Consider the following 25630-nt stretch of genomic DNA (forward strand, 5'->3'; position numbering starts at 1 on the left):
GTGGGATAGAAGTGGCCAAACACAACCTCCGGCTCACCTGCAACTTAGTTAACAAAGCAACATGAGTACAAAGGTACTCGCAACACTTACACGAATTAATTAACAACCAAGGATTATACAAATGAGGGCTCGCTGTAGGGTTAAGTACTTTACATAAGCATGAGCTTTCTAATCCAACACCCAGCTTTCTAGCATTTTAATTATCTTGCCCAAACCACCTCAAATTTTAGTTAATTGAATTACAAAATAAATGAGTATCAAGAGTTGACATGAACCGAGTTCGAACAAAAACGATACTTCTACGAAGAATTCATTGGATATTGAGCTTGCTCATAACCGAGAGCGCGGCAATTCGAATTGATTATTTAACCTTGCAAGGGTGTACTTCTTTCCCCACACGACACAAGGACCATACGACTCACTCAACCGATCACGTTGAGCAAGGGGTACTTGCATCAACCTTTTCCGACAGGTCTCAACCGTTGAACATCACACCTAACTTGCGCGGAAAGTTACCTAGGTCCACCAGGGATACCCCTAAGCCTTTCTACAAAGCCCTATGGCCACGCATCTAGGACCGTGCATCAAAGATTAATAATTTGAAGGTAATCGGCTCATCCATACCATGATTAGATATGTGGTAGTACGATATCATGCTCAAAACCAAGGTCATCCACGGACGGTCCTTAATCGATTCAAGCAGACTATACCTACGAGACTCCTTTCCCGAGACCCTACATTCTGCCCAAACCACGAAACCATTTCTTTTCTAAGTAGACCGACACAAACTTCCAACATCCCAAACCCGAACAATCGCAAGCAAAGTAAAAGTTGTGTATTGTGCAAGTGATCCTATTCCCAACAATATCTCCCAAGATACGGATTAATTCTAAGCATAGCTAAGCATTTATCAAATTGATTAGTTACTAACCACCGGTGTCAAGACATGGGTATATAAAAATAAGGGATGGTCGAGGTATAAAATACGATCGACGATGCAATAGATAATATTTAGCATAAACATATATATACCCGAGTGAGATAACTAAATCCAATCAAATTAAATAGGTCAAGGAATCATGCTTAGCTGCTTGCCTTGGTTATCTTCCGGCTCGACAATAAAATCAACTCTCAGCTCGGTTTCGACAATCTCGGCGGGCTCAACGGGTTCGTGCTCCGGCGTCTCGGTCACTATAATGCATGAATGGAATGTATGCATTAGCATGATGTTGATGATATAAAAATGATATGATGAAATGAAGAATGAGCATCATGTTTAACATGGAAGCACGCGAACACTAAATAAGGAGCTCACCGATTACATTCGCAAAATATAAGAATCAAAACGAGGATCGCTCAAAACAACTCATATAGAAAGCATAAATCAAGATTTAAGGTTTGCATACAGAAGACATCAAAAGGAACCCATGAGAGTTGGATTGGCAATAAAATTATTTTATTAGAATTATTTATGAATTGAACAATTTTCAGCTACTTTAAACAAGTTAAATCTTAAAAGACAAGTTAAACATTTTCATAAATTCTCAGAAAATTAACAGGGAAACTAGACATGAAGGTAAAGTAACAGAAGTGGTCTGGACATTTTATCACCTTTTAAGCAAAAGTTACAATTTAGACAAGCTTGCAAGCAAAATATCATTTAACACTCCAAAATCCTATTAAACTGCATAAAATCATTTGCACAAGTTGTACCCATAGATAGAACATTTCACCAAGATTTCAATAGGATTTAATTTGACATTTTTAGAGCATCCTAACGATTATTAGGCAATTCATTCACTTTGGCAAAAATAATTCACAACTAAGTGTACAGGATATTAACATGCACAACAACAATTTTTCTAAGTAGAGTCATCACCTAGGAATCAAACAAATCAAGTTTCACAATTTTTGGAGTCTACACAGCCACCCGGATCTGGCGCTCCTGGGCGCCGACAGGTGGGCCTAGGAGGTCAGACCCGGCCGGGCGGAGTCAAGGCCGACCGCGGGCCTTGACTCGCCACGGGGGCGCGCCAGAGCGCACCCATGACGTGGCTCATGCGTGCGACGCGATGTCGCGGCAAGCGGCGAAGGGGGCTCGGCCGTGGGCGCGAATGGGGGAATGCAGAGCGCACGGGTTGGGGGTGCTCACCCGCGGCACGGACGGGCGGCGCAAGGCGGCGGACGAAGGCGCGCATTGGGATGCGGCTGCAAGGGAGGAGGGAGGCGATTGAGGGCCGGGGCCGAGCAAGGAGGGGCAGGGGGTGCTGTGCATGCGCGGAATCGAGCGGAGATTCGCGGCGACAGCGAATCGCGGCGGCGGACGGGAGGAGGAAGATGCGGCGGCGGTCGGGCGGGTCTAGGGTTTTCACGGGGAGGAAGAAATGCACCCGAGGGAGAGAGAAGGGGAAGAAGAGGGCACGGACGCCAGATGGCGTCACCCCGCGGCCACGCTGGACCAGCCAGCGGCCGACGGCGTGGTGACGCCACCGCGGCTGGCCAACCGGCGACGCCGGGCCGCGTCACGCCGGGAGAGAGAGGGACTGACGGGTGGGCCCGCTGATGGGTGGGCCCGGGTGAGTAAGGAAATAAAGAAAATCAGCAATTCAAATTCTAAATTCAAAATCTCGTACTTCCTAAGCTCCAAAAATCATCAATTCCCAATCAACAAACGGCCCACGGCCCATTTGCCAACCAGTTCAGATCGGACTAGTCGGAACTTCTCCTCGGCAAGATCGGACCAGTACGAAGATCCCTCTCGCGCAGAATAACTGAGTGATGGGCGAAAGAGTAACTGAGTGTGCAGACCAGAATAACTGAGATCGGAGAATAACTGAGTTCTTACATCAGAATAACTAAGTATTGAGCCAAGAATAACTGAGTCGGCGCATTAGAATAACTGAGTTATTGGAACGGAATAATTGAGTGATGGGCGACAGAGTAACTGAGTGTGCAGACCAGAATAACTGAGTCGGCATATTAGAATAACTGAGTTATCAGGACCAGAATAACTGAGATCTTGGAATAGCACATCCTGTATCTTGGAATAGCACATACTGTATCTTGGAATAGCACTTCCTGTATCTTGGAAAAGGACATGCTGTATCTTGGAATAGCACATCCTGTATCTAGGAATAGCACATCCTGTATCTAGCAATAGCACGCGGTGTGGGCACAATTTCCCTACCATTTGATTTGTACAGCAAGCACGCCCAGTATCTTAGAATAGCACATCCAGTATCTTGGAATAGCACATCCTGCATCTTGGAATAGCACATCCTGTATGCTCTTACTACTATTTCCTGCAGTAAAATCTAAAGTATCTTGGCCACGTAAGCCAAGCAGGGGACTTGCAATAGTAAAAACTAGGAGTTGGTGGAAGGTATGTCAATTGTGAGGTTAGCAAGAAGTTCTTTGTGGCCATGTTCTGTGGGATGACTCCTGTCCGGCGAGAGGGCAATGCAAACAGGCGTCGAGCACATACTGTATCTAGGAATAGAACAACTACAATGCTATGTGATAACAACGGTATGTGGGAATGCACGTAAACCATAGCATAGCATTGCCAACTACAGATCGGTACATGGGACGGCGGTTTAGTGGGAACCGCCAACTGGACTGGTGGTACGTTTGCGTGCTATTTGGGGGTACTGAACGTGCTATTCCTTTAACCTGGACGACCTAGCTATATGAACCAGATAGCGCGAAAATCGTGCCCTTTGAGAATCACATTACATGGCACACTACATCGATGTCTTGAAATTACAACAACAAGCCTAAACCAAAAGCAAAGCCCTTGAACCGTAGAAATACCGGTGGTTCCTCCCTAAACTTGAATGTGTACGTAAAACCTAGCACATGTGCTATTCATGCCAGCGGTATGTTCTACGGAAAGTAGCAGGACGTGCTAGCCTCCTAACCGTAGATGGCTCAAAATCGTGGCGCCACTATGTGCTGGGATTGACTACTGGCTGAAACTGGACGTCCTAGCCTCCTAGCCGTAGATGGCTCAAAGTCATGGCGCCACCATGTGCTGTTCATGCCTGCATAATGTGCGACTGACCGTGGCCGGACGTGCTAGCATCCCAACGGTATGAGCTACTCACGGGGGCGTAATCGATGCGTGTACCATCTCTACTTAAGCAGCTGCAACATGGGCCATGATCTGTTTTTCATTAACATCCATGGAACACTTTGTTAGCATTTTTTTCTGCTGATCCACAGACAGGTGGTTACTAGTATTTAGGTTCTAACATGTTACATACCAAAAGCAGAATATCTTGGTCATGGAACAGGAACAGAACAGGAACCCATTACAATAAACATCACTGGTTCTAAGGCCATTTCAAACGGGGCCAGCAGTTTCATGCCACAGAACATGATCAGGTGTGCACACGCAGTTATTCTGGTGTGATTCTTGTCTGACGACTCAGTTATTCCCTGAACTCAGTTATTCTGGTCTGCACACTCAGTTACTCTGTCGCCTATCACTCAGTTATTCCATCCTAATAACTCAGTTATAAGAACTGACTTATTCTAGCGTCATGACTCAGCTATTCCCGGATCTCAGTTATTCTGGTGTGCACACTCAGTTATTCTGGTCTGCACACTCAGTTACTCTGTCGCCCATCACTCAGTTATTCCGTTCTAATAACTCGGTTATTCTCAGCTCAATACTCAGTTATTCTGGTGTCAGAACTCAGTTATTCTAGTCGGCACACTCAGTTACTCTGTCGCCTATCACTCCAGTTATTTCGTCCTAATAACTCACTTATTCTGTTGTCATGACTCAGTTATTCCCGGATCTACTATTCCAAGATACAGAATGTGCTATTCCTAGATACTGGATGTGCTATTCCAAGATACAGAATGTGCTATTCCTGGATACAGGATGTGCTTTTTCAAGATACAAGAAGTGCTATTCCAAGGTGCTGGATGTGCTATTCCAATATACAGGATGTACTACTCCAAGATACAGGATGTGCTATTCCAAGATCTCAGTTCTTCTGGTCCTAATAACTCAGTTAGTCTAATGTCCAGACTCAGTTATTCTGGTCTGCACACTCAGTTACTCTGTCGCCCATCACTCAGTTATTCCGTCCTCATAACTCAGTTATTCTATGGTGCCGACTTAGTTATTCTGTTGTCAGAACTCAAGTATTCCCGGATCTGCTATTCCCAGATACAGGATGTGCTATTCCTAGATACAGGATGTGGTTTTCCAAAATACAGGAAGTGCTATTCCAAGGGACTGGATGTGCTATTGCAATATACAGGATGTGCTATTCCGAGTTACAGGATGTGCTATTCCAAGATCTCAGTTCCCAATCAACGAATGGCCCACGGCCCATTTGCCAACCAGTTCAGATCGGACCGGTCGGAACTTCTCCTCGGCAAGATCGGACCAGTACGAAGATCCCTCTCGCGCGGAATAACTGAGTGATGGGCGAAAGAGTAACTGAGTGTGCAGACCAGAATAACTGAGATCGGAGAATAACTGAGTTCTTACATCAGAATAACTGAGTATTGAGCCGAGAATAACTGAGTTGGCGCATTAGAATAACTGAGTTGTTGGAACGGAATAACTGAGTGATGGGCGATAGAGTAACTGAGTGTGCAGACCAGAATAACTGAGTCGGCACATTAGAATATCTGAGTTATTAGGACCAGAATAACTAAGATCTTGGAATAGCACATCCTGTATCTTGGAATAGCACATCCTGTATCTTGGAAAAGCACATGCTGTATCTTGGAATAACACTTCCTGTATCTTGGAATAGTACATCCTGTATCTAGGAATAGCACATCCTGTATCTAGCAATAGCACGCGGTGTGGGCACGATTTCCCTACCATTTGATTTGTACAGCAAGCACGCCTAGTATCTTGGAATAGCACATCCTGTATCTTGGAATAGCACATCCTGTATGCTCTTACTACTATTTTCTGCAGTAAAATCTAAAGTATCGTGGCCACGTAAGCCAAGCAGGGGACTTGCAATAGTAAAAACTAGGAGTTGGTGGAAGGTATGTCAATTGTGAGGTTAGCAAGAAGTTCTTTGTGGCCATGTTCTGTGGGATGACTCCTGTCCGGCGAGAGGGGAATGCAAATAGGCGTCGAGCACATACTGTATCTAGGAATAGAACAACTACAATGCTACGTGATAACAACGGTATGTGGGAATGCACGTAAACCATAGCATAGCATTGCCAACTACAGATCGGTACATGGGACGGCGGTTTAGTGGGAACCGCCAACTGGACTGGCGGTACGTTTGCGTGCTATTCGAGGGTACTGAACATGCTATTCCTTTAACATGCTATTCCTTTAACCTGGACGACCTAGCTATATGAACCAGATAGCACGAAAATCGTGCCCTTTGAGAATCACATTACATGGCACACTACATCGATGTCTTGAAATTACAACAACAAGCCTAAACCAAAAGCAAGGCCCTTGAACCATAGAAATACCGGTGGTTCCTCCCTAAACTTGAATGTGTATGTAAAACCTAGCACATGTGCTATTCATGCCAGCGGTATGTTCTACGGAAACTAGCAGGATGTGCTAGCCTCCTAACCGTAGATGGCTCAAAATCGTGGCGCCACTATGTGCTGGGATTGACTACTGGCTGAAACCGGACGTCCTAGCCTCCTAGCCGTAGATGGCTCAAAGTCATGGTGCCACCATGTGCTGTTCATGCTTGCGTAATGTGCGACTGAGCGTGGCCGGACGTGCTAGCATCCCAACGGTATGAGCTACTCACGGGCCATGATCTGTTTTTCATTGACGGCCATGGAACACTTTGTTAGCATTTTTTTCTGCTGATCCACAGACAGGTGTTTACTAGTATTTAGGTTCTAACATGTTACATACCAAAAGCAGAATATCTTGGTCATGGAACAGGAATAGAACAGGAACCCATTACAATAAACATCACTGGTTCTAAGGCCATTTCAAACGGGGCCAGCAGTTTCATGCCACAGAACATGATCATGAAAGAATGAAAATATAGTACTGGATCTGATAACAAGATCACTAGTTTCACGCTGGCACAATAACAAAGTATCACTGGGTCATCAGTTTCATGGCACAGAACATGGCCACGAAGAGCACAATCACTGACGCACATGGAGAACAAATATTCCTATTCCTAGGTTGGCCTGCCTTTGAACTTTGTTTCAGTTTTTCTAGCTCACCCTGCATCAGTTTAAGGGCATCGACCATCATTTTCATTCCTTCCTTAGTGACCAGTTGATCACTAAGGCACTAACCATAAACCAAAAATAAGCTGAGGCAAAATTTATGGAAGCAAGGCAAAATCACATAGTACGTACAGGTTCAATATTAAACATAGTGATCGATACAGTGCTTCAAATTGAACCTAAATAAGCCGAGAACAAGACAGTGCATTGCCTTTGAAACCACACCTCACAACTTTGTCAGTATAAAGGCTTTTGCTTCCTCAATATTTAGCTCCATGAATATCTGACGATACTCCCAATTTGCCATCAATAGGTCGATAGCTTTGAAAAGTGTGTCCCCATCGAAACAACATCTCTTAGCTTTTTTGGTACAGTTCTTCATACTCAATTCACCACCGAAAAGTACCTGGACAGCCTCTTTGTTTTCCATCAGCTTAGGAAAATGTTCACCAATTCTTGAATCTAACTGGCAACTTGCTGGTTGAGCAGTCTGGGTTGCAAGTCATCTTCATCTTCTTTCTGTTGGATGTAAAAACAGTGGTGGCTAAAACATCAGTAGGAAGGGCGTCTTGGACAAACTCAGGCATAATAGCAATGGCTAAAACATCAGTAGGAGGGGGGTCTTGGGCAAACTCAAGCATAACAACAGTGGCTAAAACATCAGTAGGAGGGGTCTCTTGGACAAATTCAGGCATAACATAGTTGAACACTACAAAATACGAATCCCGATCCTTCGAAATTCGTTTAACTTGTGCCTCCATAAACCAAAAAGAAAATGTCAATTGGGAAGGGTCTTAAGATGAAAATAAGTTTTGGATTATGATATGGATTGCACTGCTTACCGTATCGAGTTTGACATCATCTTCCATTGCAATAACTTGTTCTTTTATTTTATCAGTACTCAAGTCGGGCTTCACAATTTTAAGAAATTTCTGTACCTCTGTCAGTACAGAAGGATCAGTAGCTCTCCACTGATCATCTCCATTTGAAAACTTTATATTATACAAACTTAGAAGGATTCTTCTTCTCAGGTCCATCGAAACACTTGGAAAACTATAAATGTGAAAAGAAACTTATATTATCCTGAACTTTTTGAAAATGTGCATATAGCATTTAGAAAGCAAGAAGCTAACATTTGACTTTCTTGTTGATCCACAAATATGAAAAGAAATTTGAAGGATGGAGAGAAACTTACATTTCATATTCTAGCTCCATCAATCCACTAATAATATGAAAAAAACTTGCGTGTGAACTTTTTGAAAATGTGCATACAATTTCTTATACAAATTATAAGGACAACTAAACCTTGCAAGTGAGCTTCCACATGATTCCGACTGGGGGTAAACCTTAAACCTTGCAGGTGAGCTTCTTTCCAACTGGGTGTTCAACTGAAAGAATAAGTCAATAAGTCATTGGGGAATTTGTATGCAATCAACTTGTTGTGTTGTATGAGACATCTTGGGTTGTATGAGACATCGGGCAATGGTGATGAAAAGTTTGCTACCCTGCTCTGCTATCTCAGAAAGATCTTGTGGCTAGCCAAATTTGTGCTACCCTGTTCTGCTATCTTGGAAAGATCTTCTGGCTAGCCAAATTTATCCAGGCAAGATCTTCTCCTGGTTTATCGTGTTTGCCTAGTAGTGGCTACGACTGAATATTTGTTTTAGTACCACCATGAATCAAGTCAACTGGAAAGAATAACTTTGGATCAAGTCGGAAAGAATAACTTTGGAACACCTCAAGTCAACTAAAACAAACCTGAAATTGACTAGGGCTTCGAGCTGAGAGCGGCCTTCCATCCACACACGATTGCTAGGTGGACACTGAACTGCGCATACAGTGGCTGGTTGGTGAAATCGCCAGCAATCAGGAGAGGGAGGAGTGGGTCAGCAGCGGAACCTGTAGCCCGGCTCGGAAGCTGAGAGCGGCCTCGAAACCTCTATCCGCGACCTGAATGCCACCTGAACTGCCTGAACTGCACGCGCATTGACGGGTTCGTCGACTATGAAATCGCCAGGAGAGGGAGGAGCGGGATCTGCAGCGGAACTCAATGCCACGGCGACCTTCGCCATATATGCGCCTTTTGTCATCACATCAGGCACCGCGACCTCCCACTGACGGATATGAATGGCGATTAGACAGGCTAGGTAGGGGTAGGTTGGGAGGAAGACGAGGGGATGAAGATGAATTTATTCCAGGCCCAGCCAGGGTAGCGTTGGAACTCTATAAGTCAAAAACCACTTCGGTTGGTGTTTGAACTCTAAGTCAAGCACCACGTTGTTTGGTGTTTGTACCCTTTTCTCCAAAATGTCCTCTAGACCAGTGGCGGAGGACGGCCAAAAAATGAGGTGTGGTAGGGGGCGGCGCGCCGGCGGTGGGGCAGGGGCGGGCTGCGGGGGGCGCCGCACGCCGGGGCGGGGGCGCGGGCGGCAGCGCGCCGGCGCGGCGCGCTCGGGGTGGGCCGGCGGGGGGGGGGTGGCGTGGGGCGGGGGCATGGCAACCGGGAAGAAGAACACGAAGGGGGAGGAGGACCTGAGGAGGAAGGGCAGCATGGTAACTTGGACGGGTTGAAGGCGGTGTCGGGGTTGCAGTTCTGCGGGTAGGAGCCGTCGGCGCGGGGGGCGGCGCGCCGGGCCTGGGACTGGGGCGGGGCCGTGGGGTGGGGGGCGGCGCGCCGGCAGCGGGGCGGGGGCGTGGGGCGTGGGCGGGGGCGTGGGTGTGGGGCGGCGTGGGCCGTTTATGTATGGCGCACACCGCAATGCGCCATAATGGGCCCTCCGCCATTGCTCTAGACCCGCGGTGAACCTCTTTTGGTAAGTTCTAAACGCAGGCGACGAGGGTTTTGCTACCTATAGGTCAAAAACCATTTCGGGTTTTGCTACTTTAGCTTTGGCTGGCCACAAGTGTGGCTGCTGCCTCACTTTAGGTGTGGCAACTTGTGGCCATCAACCAAGCTGATAATTATGTTTCTTACCACAGCAGCGAGGTGACCGCCGAGCTTTCTTCATCCGCCGATGCTAGGAAGGAGGAGGACCACATCAGCACGCTCCATCTTGACATTTAAACTCCTTCTCCTGTTGCTATGTGGGTTGCGGAAGCTCAACCTCGTGGCCCTGGCACTCAGAGAATTGGTAAGCCCCGCCCGTGCGAATGGTCAGGCTCATATCCTGGTCGTCCCCGGCTGTCCAGGCAGGAATGAATCAGATCAATGGCGACGCATCCGATGTAGCAGATCGAGTCGTTAGCTGGATGCTAGAGGAGGACCTATCCACAATTGGCGGCGAGGTGACCGCCGATGCAAGATGGTGGTTGAGTTGCATTGGCGAGCACCTCTTCGGAACTCCTCCCTAGGGAGCATAGCCTAGGGAGCATAGCCTTGCAGCGCTAGCTAACTCCTTTCTTCCTGGCTGCAGCTAAAGCAACAGATTCAGGCACCCGTGAGCGCGGCCTCCGTTCGAAGTTCAACGGAAGGGCCTAAATGTCAGCAGGTAGAATCTTTAGAATATCAGATATAAGTTATTACTAGGGCCGGCCCTGAGATTTTAGGGGCCCAGGGCAAGACTTAAACCTAAGGCCCTCTCTTATTACAACACATATATACATCTGGTATCGCTTATTAGTTTAGGTGCTAAGCAATTGTTACAATACCAGTAAGAAAAAAATTTCATCCTCGAAGATAAATACAATATCTCAGAAATTTCAAAATTAGTATGCTTACATTACCTTTCTGTCCTAGTAGCATACACATTCGAAACAATTCTCATCACTAAATAAGTCATGCACTTATGCCCCTTTCTTCCTGGCTGCAGCTAAAGCAACAGATTCAGGCACCCGTGAGCGTGGCCTCCATTCAAAGTTCAACGGAAGGGCCTAAATATCAGCAGGTAGAATCTTTAGAATGTCAGCTATAAGTTATTACCAGGGCCGGCCCTGAGATTTTAGGGGCCCGGGGCAAGACTTAAACCTGAGGCCCTCTCTTATACATCTGGTATTGCTTATTAGTTTAGGTGCTAAGCAATTGTTACAATACCGGTAAGAAAAAGTTTTCATCCTCGAAGATAAATACAATATCTCAGAAATTTCAAAATTAGTATGCCTACATTACCTTTCTGTCCTAGTAGCATACACTTTCGAAACAATTCTCGTCACTAAATAAGTCATAGCGCATACATTCGCATTGATGTCATGCATGCTAGTCTTTAGAGTTTTTTTGAAAAAGGGATAAAAAATTAAATTCAAAAAAGGGGTGCCGATTGGCAAAATTTCGGAAAATGGGTACCTCCCGCCTGTGGGGCCGGGGACCTCCCGCCCATCCAACGGGCGGGAGGTCCCAAAATTATTTCCAGGCCCCTCCCGAGGGCCTCTTCGCGAATAAGAAACTTTTCTTATTCGCGAAGAGGCCCCTGAGACATCCCGCCCGCCCAACGGGCGGGAGGTGCCCACCTTGCTTATTTTTTATTATTTTTTGTTAGAATTTATGTTTTACAAACTATTGAAAATTCATAATTTTTTGAAATACAAGATTTATTCGCCATACTCTTTTGTAACCCAGGCTGTACTACTTCTTCGTCATGGACCTTTCTGCATCGCCATGCGGTTCGTACATGGGTCCCGCTCGATCACGCGTGGAATTTTTTAGAATTAATTAGCAGAGGAAATATAGATAAAGTAATCGGAAAGCAGCCTGGGTTAGCGGGACGCACAGGCTGTTCCAGTACGGACCCACGTGTCATTGAGTATACCTTACTCCACAGCCCAGTGATTACTCGTTGGAGACCGGGCCAATTCCCCTATTCCCGCGGCCCCTCAGCGGACCACGTGGCTGGCGCCTAACTTATATAGAACCTCGCGCCCGCCCAACGGGCGGGATGCCCCTCCACAGTCTACGGGCCCACGCCTCCCGCCTGTTGATCGGGCGGGAGTTACCCATTTTCCGAAATTTTACCAATCGGCACCCCTTTTTCGAATTTAATTTTTTTAACCCCTTTTCAAAAAAAACTCCTAGTCTTTACACCTAGTTGAAGCCGGTTAAGGGCATTGAAGCCGGTTAAGGTAATTGTCTCCGGTTAAGGGCATTGAAGCCGGTTAAGGGCATTGTATCCGGTTAAGGGTATTGAAGCCGGTAAAGGGCATTGTCTCCGGTTAAGGGCATTGAAGCCGGTTAAGGGAATTCTCACCGGTTAAGGGCATTGTCTCTGGTTAAGGCTATTGAAGCCGGTTAAGGGCATTTTCTCCGGTTAAGGGCATATCAATGAGGTGTTGTCTCCTTCTTAGATAGCCATCCAAACACCAAAACACAGACACAGTATTTGGGCACGCCAGTGCAGCTGCAAATATTTGACGCGCAGCCACTGAGGACTCACGTTCCACCATATACTCAAGTGCAGATTCTTTGTCTTTGGGTGTCGTGTCTTCCCTGGATTTCCTCTTCTTCGACCCCGCATCAGAACTTGTGGCTTCACTAGGACTGAATAATTGAGTCTACAATTGGTCATGGCCAGTGATTTCACCGCCCGAGGATGTATACTGGGATGCAAGACAACTTCTCATCAGCAATCTATATTCAGTTCAAGTTAACAAACAAAATGGCAAAGAATGAGCAGGAGTGGGGCAAATACCATCTTTTTAGATCCAGAGGGTTGTACTTCCGAGTATCCTTGAAATCGATCAAGTTTCATTCTAACCTTGGTAGCATCCAAAGGAACATATTGATGATTCACTTGAAAATGGTCATTCATCATGACTGCAACACGTCTGCAGAATTCTCTTTTGTTGGCCTGATACGATAGTCCCACTGCAACTATCCCAGCAAATTCAAACAGAGCCTTTTCTTCTGGATCAGTCCATATATGTTTGTGTCGTTCAGGCTTCTATATATCAAAACCAAAGTCAATAAAGAGCAATGCATCTAAAGTCGAAAAAAGGAACAAACCTTCTTCGTCATCATCAGCTGACTAGGGAAAACTAAAGAACAGGATCTGGTCAACCTCAGACTCCTTTGATGAATTTGTCACAATTTCCATCCACACTTCAATTTCAATCTTCTCAATGCCATGTCTTCATCTACCACGAATTCGAGTGAAGGAATGGAGGCTAAAATGATCGATGCGTTCCAAGCGGAGTATGAGGAGGTGATGCTCAATCTTGAAGAGGAGTCAAGCAGAAGGCAACGTCGTCGATGCTACATCAGGCGTGATCGTGAGGGTGCCTATGATCGGCTGTTCCAAGACTACTTCGTCGACAACTGCGTTTATCCTCCGAATTACTTTCGACAAAGGTACCAAATGAGGCATCAACTTTTTCTACGTATTATGCGTAGATTAGGTGAATACTCTCCATATTTCACCCAAAGAGAAGATGCTTGCAACCGTCATGGTCTCTCTCTGCTACAAAAGTGTACCGCGGCCTTACGCTTGTTAGCTTATGGAGGCGCTGCGGATTCGATAGATGAGTACCTAAAGCTAGCTAGATCAACTGCATTAGATTGTCTAGAGAAATTCTGTGAAGGCATCATTCACTGTTACGTGGATGAGTTTTGCCGCCAACCAAATATCGTGGATACTCTGCATCTACTAGCGAAAGCCGAGGAGCGTGGCTTTCCGGGCATGCTAGGGAGCATCGATTGCATGCATTGGCGGTGGAGAAACTGTCCGGTGGCACATGCGGGGCAATTCACAAGGGGGGACATAAAACATCCCAACATTATCTTAGAAGCCATTGCATCGTATGATCGTTGGATCTGGCATGCCTTTTTTGGAGTGGCCGAGTCGAACAACGACCTCAATGTACTCAATCAGTCGCCGTTATTCACTGATGTGCTTAGAGGAGAAGCACCCGTAGTGAACTTTACGGTTAATGGACATGAGTACAATAGGGGTTACTACCTTACCGACGGCATCTACCCCTCTTGGCCGGTGTTTATGAAGGGTATTACTCTTCCGCAGTGTGAGAAGCATCAGGTATTCACAAATGCTCAAGCAGCTTGGTGCAAAGATGTCGAGTGTTCATTTGGACTGCTCAAGTCTAGGTTCAACATTATAGCAGTTCTCGGACGCTCTTAATCACAGCGTACTCTTGGGTTGATCATGCGTGCATGTGTCATCCTACACAACATGATCATCGATGACGAGCGTGATACCGATTTGGACGAGATCTATGAGACAGTTGCGTCCAATGTCGGTCCGGTGATCCACAACGATGCACCACCAAGCCTAGCTGCCAGAATTCAGATGGACACCAAGATGAGGGACTCACCGATGTATGCACAGCTCCAGCAGGATTTGGTTGAGCATATGTGGGCACATAGTCATCCTTAGATTTATGTAATTTTTTTATTTATTATGTAATCGGTAACTTTTTTAAGTTGAATAAAATTTATTTCTTGAATTCTTTTGCGTATACGAACAAAGGAGGTTGAAATAATTAAATCTGGAAAAGAAAAGCTGACGTGGAGGAGAGAGAAGTGAGAGCTGACACTATAGCCTGTGCATTGGAGGGGTGGGTGAAAGACATCTAGGCCCCTAAATGGGTTTTGGTGATAAATGACAAAGCACATGTATATTTAATCGTGTTATTAAGCATGTGTGCAGGTGCTAAGGGTGATTGAGCAAAGCATATAATGAAGCGTGAACCCTGAAAAAGGATATGAAAAGCGGTGTTCTCAAGTGTACAAAAAGACTAGATTTTATTTTTAAAATGGAATATAGGAACGCCGTACTATCAAGAGGAACTTTGATCCACAAGCGTGGAGGTGGTAGTTGTGCTCAAGAGAACCTACAAAAACTATGAGAAACAATCCTACCACTTAAAAATGGACTTCCTCTGAAATTCACTGTCTAACCCGGAGTGTCCGGGTTCCAGTCCGGAATGTCTGGACAGAGTGTCCGGAGTATCCGGATGTATACCCGGAGTCTCCAGGTTACTGTTACCGGTCCGCAAAACTCACTGGTCCGGAGTCTCCGGACACCTATGTCCGGAGTATCCGGACATATACCCGGAGTTTCCGGGTACCTCTCCCAACGGCTAGTTTCTAGGTGAAGGGGTATAAATACCCCCCCATACCCCCTCATTTCCCTCTCTTGCTCATTTCGACCAGAACTGCCTATAAGCAAAAGAGAGCCCTCTCACTTCCCATTTGCTTCATTCTTGAGTGATTTTCTTAGGGGATTGAAGTGAGATTATTGCAAGAGCTAAGATTTGTGCAAGTAAGCCTTGATTCCTTCTCTTGAGCACATCATCCAAGTATAGCCCGTGGATTCTAGTTTGTTGCTCTTGAAGCTTCAAGCTCCTAGGCGGCTAGGCGTCGCCCTTGATCGCGTGATTGAGTTGTGAGCATCACAGCAAGTTTGTAATCATCATTCCTCTCCGAGGAATTCATAGTAAGTGACCTTGGGTTTGAGCGTTGGTCTCACCCTTGGGAGAGAAGCATAGGGGTTCTTGAGCACCATATCTTGAATTCTTCCTCAACGGAGACGTAGCTCCTTTGGGAGTGAACTTCGGGAAACAAATTCTGTCTCACTCGTGCAATTCTAGCTTGTCTTTGTGGTTGTTTGCTTGTGAGACTAACTTTTTAGGGTTTGAGGTCGATCTACTATTACACAAGTCTCAGGAGTAAGACAACTGGTGAGAAATACTCCAAACGTACCACTAGTCCCTCTAAATATACTGGATCTAATTTACAGCATCATTATCTTTGTTTTTGTGTAGTTTGTTTCATACCCGGATAGTCCGGACATTATCTCCGGAAACTTCGGACTCAATATCCGGAGTATCCGGACATCTGTGTTACTAACCGTGTTCAAAGTGTTTTAAGTTGCAGATTAGCCTATTCACCCCCCCTCTAGGCATCTTGAGGTCCTTTCAATTGGTATCAAAGCAAGGTTCTCCGTCTTTGAAGCTTAACCGCTTGGAGAATCGAGATGTCAAGTGACACCTCATACAAGGCTCAAGTCGATCCGATCGTTGAAGTTGAGAAGGAGAAGACGTTTGAAAAACCTGAGGACAAGAAAAAGAATAGGCAACAACAAGAAGAAGAAGATTTGGAAACAACCGATGACGAGATGTCATTCCAAGAATGGAAGGCATGGAAGAAGAAGAAGAAATTGCAAAGAAGGAAAGAAAAATCCAGCACCAAAATTATAATCAAATCAAGTGATGACTCGGACACCGATTACAAGAGAAGATCCTCAAGCTCATCAAAAGGGAAGAAAAGAGTCAACTATCATCGAGTGGGTCATGACTACACCTTTCAAATCCCAAGTGAACACAATGCCTCAATACATATGGGAAAGCCACCTCATTTTGATGGAATGGGTTATAATCAATGGAAGACCAAAATGTTCGGTTATTTGAGTGCAATTCACAAGGATCTTTGGAAGATCATTGAAGTAGGTTGTGATATCCCAGAAGATGGAGAAGCCACAACGCCGGTGCAAGCATATATCTTACGAAGAAGCTATCAAGCATTGAACATTCTTCATTCATCCGTGAGTTCGGAAGAGTTTGACAAGATTGAAGATGCTCTCACTGCCAAGGATGCTTGGGATACACTCCAAGTAAATCATCAAGGGTCAAAAAAAGTCCGAGAGTCAAGAATCAAGATTTTGGAAGATGAACTAAGCCTATTCTCCATGAAGAAAGATGAAACCGTCAAGGAGATGTATAACCGCTTGAAAAAGATCACCAATCAAATCAAGTCTCTTGGTGGAGATAAATAGGGTGATCGTGAGATAGTGGACAAGCTCTTGACCGTCTACATGGCTAGGGATGTCACATTACCTAGTTTGATAAGAGCGGAGAGGGGTTTCAAACATTTCACCGCCGAGAACGTTCTTGGAAGAATTGAAGCTCATCATGATCAATTAAAGAGGGTCAAGATAAATCAAGATTTGGCCGACCTACAAGAGCAAGCTGCAAAGAATAATGGATTGGCTCTTCAAGCTAAGTTGAAGGGCAAGAAAAAGGCTATCCAATCTTCAAAGAATGATGACTCTAGTGATGGTGAAGATGATGAGCTTGATGATGAGCAAATAGCCTTTTTCATCAAGAACTTTAGAAGAGTTCTAAGGAAGAGCAACTTCCGAAACTTTGGCAAGAACAAGCATGAATCAAGAAGAAGATCAAGCAAGCCATGTTTTGGTTGCAAGAAAATTGGGCATTTCATTGCGGATTGTCCGGAAGAAAAGAAGAAGAACAAGGACACAAAGAAGAACTCATTCAAGAGGGATAAGCCAAGATACAAAAAGCATGTCGGTGAAGCTCATCTTGGTCAAGAATGGGATTCAAATGAAGAAAGCAACTCCGACAATGAAGATGTTGCAATCATGGCATTCAAGACCTTATCCTCACATCAACCAAGCTTGTTTGAAAATCTCACCGATGATGAAGATCAAGGTCAAATTATGTGCTTGATGGCAAAGAACTCAAAGGTAATATCCCCAAACTCATCGGATGATGAAATAGATGAGGAAGATGAAACTGCTAGTCTCATTAAACAATATGGCAAATGTGCGGTAACTAGAATAATGAAATTAATAATAAAATTAGATGACCTAGATGAGACTCTTGAATCACAAGAAGAATTGTTTAGGCTTGAGAGAGAAAAATCCAAAACTCTTGAAAAGCACCTTACCAATGAAAGGAAGGAAAATAAGAGATTTGAGGAAACTCTAAAAGCCAAGGATAGCATACTTCTTGAGGTAGAAGAGTCATTTACTAGTAAAAAGAGTAAAGTAAATGACTTAACTAAAGAACTCTTCTTAGTTGAAGACACTCATGCTAACTTGAAGAGAGACAATGAGAAACTTCAAGAAAGCTTAACAAGCTTGCAAGTCATTCACACGGCACTTGAAGTGAAAGCTAATACTCTCTTGGAAAGCTCCTCCAACACTCGTAAGTCATCAAAGTCATCTAGCCCTTCAACTAGTAATGGTTGTGCATGATGCTTTAATGTTGATATTCAAACTTGTGCTACTAACCATGCCGAAATGCAAGCCATGAAGAAAGAGATTAGTAGGCTCACTCAATTAGTGCAAGAAGAAGCACCATCTCACATGCAAGTACTCAAGACAAATTCCTCACCAAGGGTAGGTGAGTTTGAGAAGCATACCAAGGGATTTGGATCGAAGTACTTGAGCAAATATGGATTTAAGAAAGGTAAGGGACTAGGAAAGAATGAAGATGGTGCATCTCAAGCCATCTCTTATGTCAAGAATAATAAGAAGGCCGCCTTAGGGGCAAAAGGAGGTCTAGTGAACATGACTACTCCCATCCACAAGAAAATTGGTGAAAAACAAGGGATAGGTCATATCAAGTTTATCAAGAGAGGCACAACATGTGAAGAAGGTGCCAAATTTGTTGCATCCTCATTAAAGCAAGACAAGTTCCAAGCACCTAAGATATAAAAATCATTATCTCAAATATCATCTTATGTGGATTATGTTTTAACTAGGAACCATCGTGGTAAAGTGGTTGCTATATTTGTGGGTCAGCGCTCATGGAACACTAAGGTGAAAAGCCATGCGTGGGTACCCAAGGTACTTTTGACTAACACTCAAGGATCCAAATATTGTTGGGTACCTAAAGGGAAGGAATAATCTTATTTTGTAGGAATACTTCTCTGGTGGATCAACATGGGTGATTGATAGCGGATGTACAAATCATTTGACCGGAGAAGAAAGTATGTTTGAAACTTTGAAGGAATCCAATGATGATCATTATATTACTTTTGCCGGAAATCAAAAGGGAAAAGTGCTTGACACCGGTAACATTGATCTAAACTCAAAATTTTCTCTTTCAAAGGTTCTCTTAGTCGAATCTCTTGGGTATAACTTGTTGTCCATATCACAACTTTGTGCGTCGGGTTTCAATTGTTTATTTACTAACGAAGGTGTGACCGTCATTAGGAGAAGCGATGGCTCTGTTGCCTTCAAGGGTGTACTCAAGGGAAAGCTTTATCTAGTGAATTTTTCACAAGAAAAGGCTCAACTTGATACATGCTTGGTGGCAAAGTCTATCTTGGGTTGGTTATGGCATCGTCGACTAGCTCATGTTGGGATGAGAAATCTCAACAAGCTCCTAAAGGGGGATCACATTCTAGGACTAACCAATGTTTCTTTTGAGAAAGATCGTATTTGTAGTGCTTGTCAAGCCGGAAAACAAGTTGGTGTTCCTCATCCATCAAAGAGCATCATCACAACCGTCAAGCCATTTGAACTACTTTACATGGATCTCTTTGGCCCGGTGGCTTATATAAGCATTGGTGGTAACAAATATGGCCTTGTTATTGTTGACGATTATTCTCGTTTCACGTGGGTATTATTTTTGCATGACAAAAGTGTAGTGCAAGATACATTCAAGAAATTTGCAAAAAGGGCTCAAAATGAATTCGAGACCAAGATCAAGAAAGTGAGAAGTGACAATGACACCGAATTCAAGAACACCAACATTGAAGAATTCTTTGAAGAAGAGGGCATTGGCCATGAGTTCTCCATTCCATATACTCCACAACAAAATGGAATTATTGAAAGGAAAAATAGAACTCTCATTGAAGCCGCAAGAACAATGCTTGATGAATACAAGGTCTCGAATCAATTTTGGGAGGAAGCAATCAACACGGCGTGCCATGCCATCAACTGTCTTTATCTACACAAGATCTTGAACAAGACGGCCTACGAGCTTCTACTTGGTAAAAAGCCCAATGTGTCTTACTTTAGAGTTTTTGGAACTAAGTGTTTCATTCTTAACAAGAAGCCCAAGAACTCTAAATTTGCACCTAAAGATGATGAAGGTTTTCTTCTTGGTTATGCCTCAAATACTCATGGCTATCGTGTCTTCAACAAAACCTTCGGTTGTGTTGAAGTTGCATGTGACGTGACATTTGATGAATCTAATGGCTCTCAAGGGGAGCAAGTTGATGATGTTGTAGGCATGGAAGAATCACCAAGCAAGGCGATTAGGAAGCTAGCCACTGGTGAAATAAAGCCACAAGAACAAGAGGATCAAGATGATGATGATGTGTTGATGTTCAAAGGGTCATCTACATCCACTTCCGCAGCACAACCCGGAAACTCCGGTAATATGTCCGGAGACTCCGGATCCCCTGTCCGGAGTATCTGGACAGAGAACTGGAGTATCCGGGTAACTGAAGATGAACCTTCATCTCCACATCAAGATCAATCTCAGGCTGAACAAGAAGTTGAGCCAATACAACATGAAGCTCAAGTTCCTTATCCAAGAATGCATCAAAATATTCAAGAGGATCATCCCGTAGATAACATCCTTGGAAGCATAAGCAAAGGGGTAACTAATCATTCTCGTTTGGCAACCTTTTGTGAACATTACTTGTTTTTTTCTTCCTTGGAACCACTTAAAGTTGAAGAAGCTCTGGATGATCCGGATTGGGTGATGGCCATGCAAGAAGAATTGAACAACTTCACACGGAATGAAGTCTGGTCCTTAGTAGAAAGGCCCAAGCATGTTATTGGAACAAAGTGGGTTTTTCGGAAAAACAAGATGAACATGGCGTGGTGACAAGAAACTAAGCAAGGTTGGTTGCTCAAGGCTTCACACAAATCCAAGGTTTGGATTTTGTTGAGACTTATGCACCCGTAGCTAGGCTTGAGTCAATTCGAATCTTGCTTGCCTTTGCAACTCACCATGATTTCAAGCTATATCAAATGGATGTGAAGAGTGCTTTTCTTAATGGACCAATCTCCGAATTGGTATATGTTGAGCAACCACCGGGTTTTGAAGATTCTAAGTTTCCTAATCACGTCTACAAGCTCCATAAGGCGCTCTATGGGCTTAAGCAAGCTCCTAGAGCATGGTATGAATGCCTTAAGGATTTTCTCTTAAGGAAAGGCTTTGAGATAGGCAAAGCCGATCCTACTCTCTTCACTCGTAAAATTGATAAAGATATTTTTGTATGCCAAATATATGTCGACGACATTATATTTGGTTCTACTAATCAATCTTGGTGCGAGGATTTTAGTAGGATCATGACGAAGAGATTTGAGATGTTCATGATGGGAGAGTTGACTTTCTTTCTTGGCTTTCAAATCAAGCAACTCAAAGAAGGAACTTTTATTTGTCAAACCAAGTATACTAAAGATATGTTGAAGAAGTTTGACATGCAGAATGCCAAGCCTATCAAGACACCCATGCCGACTAATGGACATCTCGATCTAAATGAAGATGGCAAGGCCATAGATCAAAAGGTATATCGCTCCATGATTGGATCCCTTCTTTACCTTTGTGCATCTAGGCCCGATATCATGCTTAGTGTGTGCATGTGTGCAAGGTTTCAAGCTAATCCTAAGGAATATCATCTTATGGCTGTTAAGAGAATTCTAAGATATTTGGTTTACACTCGGTACCTTGGCTTGTGGTATCCCAAGGGCTCCACTTTCAATCTACTTGGCTACTTCGATTCGAATTATGCCGGTTGCAAAATAGATAGGAAGAGTACATCGGGGACTTGTCAATTCCTTAGCCGGTCCCTTGTGTCTTGGAGTTCTAAGAAACAAAATTCCGTTGCCTTATCCACTGCCGAAGCCGAATATGTTGCTGCAGGTGCTTGTTGTGCGCAACTACTTTGGATGAAATCCACCTTGAGCGATTTTGGTTGTAAGCTTAGTAAGATTCCACTCTTGTGTGACAACAAGAGTGCAATCAAGCTAGCTAACAACCCAGTAAACCACTCAAGAACCAAACACATTGATATAAGGCACCATTTCTTGAGAGACCATGAGACCAAAGGAGATATCATTTTGAGTCATGTAAGCACCGATAAACAACTAGCCGATATCTTCACTAAACCACTTGATGAGCAAAGGTTTTGTACCTTGAGGAGTGAGCTAAATATTTTGGATTCTCGTAACTTAGTTTGAGACCATGCACATGTTTGATTGATATAGAGAAATCTCTTTTGTAAAACCTACTAGAATTGCTAGGAGTGTCATTTTCAAAATAATTTGAATCTTTTCTTGCTTACTTGAGACTATTGTTCCCATTGTTGATTGATTGGCTAGTCTCAAGTTAAGTGAGCCTCTCACATCACTAGATTTCTCATATCAAAATTCAATCCTATCCTTCATTGAAATCCTTCTCAGATTTAGGGGGAGCCGGATATTCCGGACATATGTCCGGATACTCCGGATGGTAAAACCATCCCATATATACCGTGGGGGGTTGGTCAAAACGCTTCTCTCTTCTATTTTCACCGCCACCGAGCCCTTTTTCCTCTCCACTGCCTCCCTCTCGCCCAAGGGGTGATTTCCACCTTCCTCGCCCATAAGGATTGCAAATCGTTGAAGGAAGTGCACTCTCCCATCCGGAATCTCCGGAGAACGCATTGGATTTGAAGTTTCCCGCGTTTTCAACTCCATTAAGGTATTCAAACTTCAAATCGCCCGATCCCTCAATGTAGTTGACAAAACTGGATATCCTTTAGGGCATTGTCTTCCCTCATGTCTAGCAGCTTGTACTCCAAATTTCATTCAAATCCCATGGTCGAATCTTTAGATTTCATGAAAGTAGGGTTTTAAATTCGATGCCTGGAGACTCCGGATATGCTGTCCGGATACTCCGGACGGTGTGGCCGGAGTATCCGGACATATACCCGGACTCTCCGGATTCTTAGAATTCCAGCCAGCACATCTCTTTTCTATTACTTCTTGATTGCTCCTAATCACTCAATCCTATGTCTAGGCTATGGGACGAGACCGTGCACATGCCTCTACTGGGCAGAGACGGCAAAAACGCCGACATGATCCACAAATTCAAGAGGAGGAAGTTTCACCTCCGAGTCCTCCTCCAAGGGAACTGCGTCCACATCATCGTCCTGGCAAAGAGCCCGCAGGGAGCAGCTCACAAGCTCCGTAAAGCCCCATACATGATGCCAAGCATGGCTGTGCCTCCTCCTTCTCGGGCAAATCCATCAAGACGGGGAATTGCTTGAGAAATCTGCCCTCGCACACCTCCACATCTTCAAATCGAATATCAAGAAGATCAACGTCAATATCCTAGGTGCCCGAAGCTTGCCCGTCCTCAAATTCTGCCTGAGTTTACTATTTCCATGGGAAGAAACTACTTCAAGCAAACAGTGGCACTCACCAATGCACGCAAGAAGGACGTGTACAAGTATGAGAAGGCGGAAAACTTGGAAAGGAGATTTTGGTGTCAGTTGCATCAAGATTTCTACTCCTCTGTTGTCATGCGCATGGGCAAGGCCCCTATTGTCTCTTGCAAGTATGTTGACTGGGCATATTTTGAGAAGATCAATGACCCATTCTTCAATCAAGATATTGCAAAGTGCAAGGAATTCGGTCTCTATGACATCATGGGGTTTCGGTACGATTGGAATGAGGAGATACTTGCTCAATTTCACTCCTCTCTATTTTATGATGCAAGGCAAATTGCCTTCTTTTGGACCACCGAGGGAGTGAAGTATGGGATAGATTACATGACATTCTCTAGGCTTCTTGGACTTGGCTCAGAGGATGAGAAGAGAGATCCAATTCATGTGGAAAATCAGTTGAAGCCAAATCAGCTACCGGCTCTCTTCTACAATCCGATTCTAGCGGAAGCCGGCAATGCAAGCACCCTCCAACCCTTCTACTACACAATGAATCAATTCTTTCGTGCCACCATTGATGCTAAGGATGGTGATGCTACTGCACTTAGATACTTTGCTTGCAACCTTCTTGCCCGTGTCATGCCCGGTGGGAGACCCTTCTCCATTATATACTTTATTTGGAATGAGTTAAGGAGGACGATGAATGATCCCCAGAAATTTCTACCATCTGCTCCTTATATCATGTATATGATCGAGAGGGTTACCAAGGTCACTTTTCCTAAGGACTGCAAGCGTGCAGCACTTCATCTTCGTCCTCGGTCCGGTGATGCACCGCACGCCCCTCCTCTTCATGCCGGTGCTACAAGAAACCCGAGGTTTGACCCAGCTCCATCTTATTCGGGTCCATCATCTTCTCGCCGTGGTCACCATGACTCATTCGTCAAGAGGGCACTGAAGAGTATTTTCTGCATGTGCAAAACTACAACTCAAGAAATCAATGAAAACCGCCGTGACATTATTGAGATCAAGAGTCACTTGGAGCTTCCGGCGGATCCCTACCATGAGTTGCCCGAGTTTGATGACCCATTTGCCGAATGGGATGCTGTGGATGAGGCCGCCATTGCTGCTGCTCATGCTCCACTTCCTCGCCCATGTCACCGCACCCGTGCCCCTACTCGCTCTCGTCGCTCTCCTCCTCGCGGCCAAGAGATTTTTGATGAAGAGGAAGAGACCAAGGAAGAAGCACCCCCCAACTACCGCGAGATCCCCGACTCGGATGAGGATGAGGATACCTCTGATGAGGACGCCCAGGATGATGATAAGTAGAAGCCCTCCTTGCTCTTTTTCATTTCCTTTTTGGCACTTGATGACAAAGGGGGAGTGAAAATGATCATTTATGTACTCATTTGGGCTTTGTATCAAACTTAATGTTGTCTTATCGTTTCGCTTGAACAATCTTCATGTAAGGACTATGTGGTGTGAGAAAACTTGTAATGTGTGCTACTCTGTGTTGATTATCAGTTTAAAGTTTGTTTTTAAGGCTAAAGTGATAGTGTGACTCTTATTTAGATTGTGATGCAATGTTATTTTTCTGTGTTCTGTGCTGATGGTCCGGATACTCCAAAAATTCTTCCGAATACTCCGGACACGTGGTCCGGAGTCTCCGGACGGGAGTCTCCGGGTTCTGTTGTCAACACAAGTTTTTTTCTTGATTGAATAACATGACATTTGCATTACACACTATCTCAGCACACACCTGCTCACCCCACTGTAGAGTGTATAAAGAGCATTCATATCTTTTTCTAATGTGCCAACCTTGACTTTAGAGAAGTCAATTTGAAATTCAAATTCATGGCATACATTAAGGGGGAGCTCTTGACATGCTTAAGATTACATCTTTATGGTTATCAAATGAGATACATGTGGGTTGACATCAATCATCAAAAAGGGGGAGATTGAAAGACATCTAGGCCCCTAAGTGGGTTTTGGTGATAAATGACAAAGCACATGTATATTTAATCGTGTTATTAAGCATGTGTGCAGGTGCTAAGGGTGACTGAGCAAAGCATATAACGAAGCATGAACCCTCAAAAAGGATATGAAAAGCGGTGTTCTCAAGTGTACTAAAAGACTAGATTTTATTTTTGAAATTAAGTATAGGAACGCCGTACTATCAAGAGGAATTTTGATCCACAAGCGTGGACGTGGTAGTTATGCTCAAGAGAACCTACAAAAACCATGAGAAACAATCCTACCACTTAAAAAGGGACTTCCTCTGAAATTCACTGTCTAACCCGGAGTGTCCAGGTTCCAGTCCGGAATGTCCGGACAGAGTGTCCGAAGTATCCAGAC

This window comes from Panicum hallii, chromosome 1 (assembly GCF_002211085.1).
Source record: "Panicum hallii strain FIL2 chromosome 1, PHallii_v3.1, whole genome shotgun sequence".
In the NCBI taxonomy this organism is placed as follows: Eukaryota; Viridiplantae; Streptophyta; class Magnoliopsida; order Poales; family Poaceae; genus Panicum; species Panicum hallii.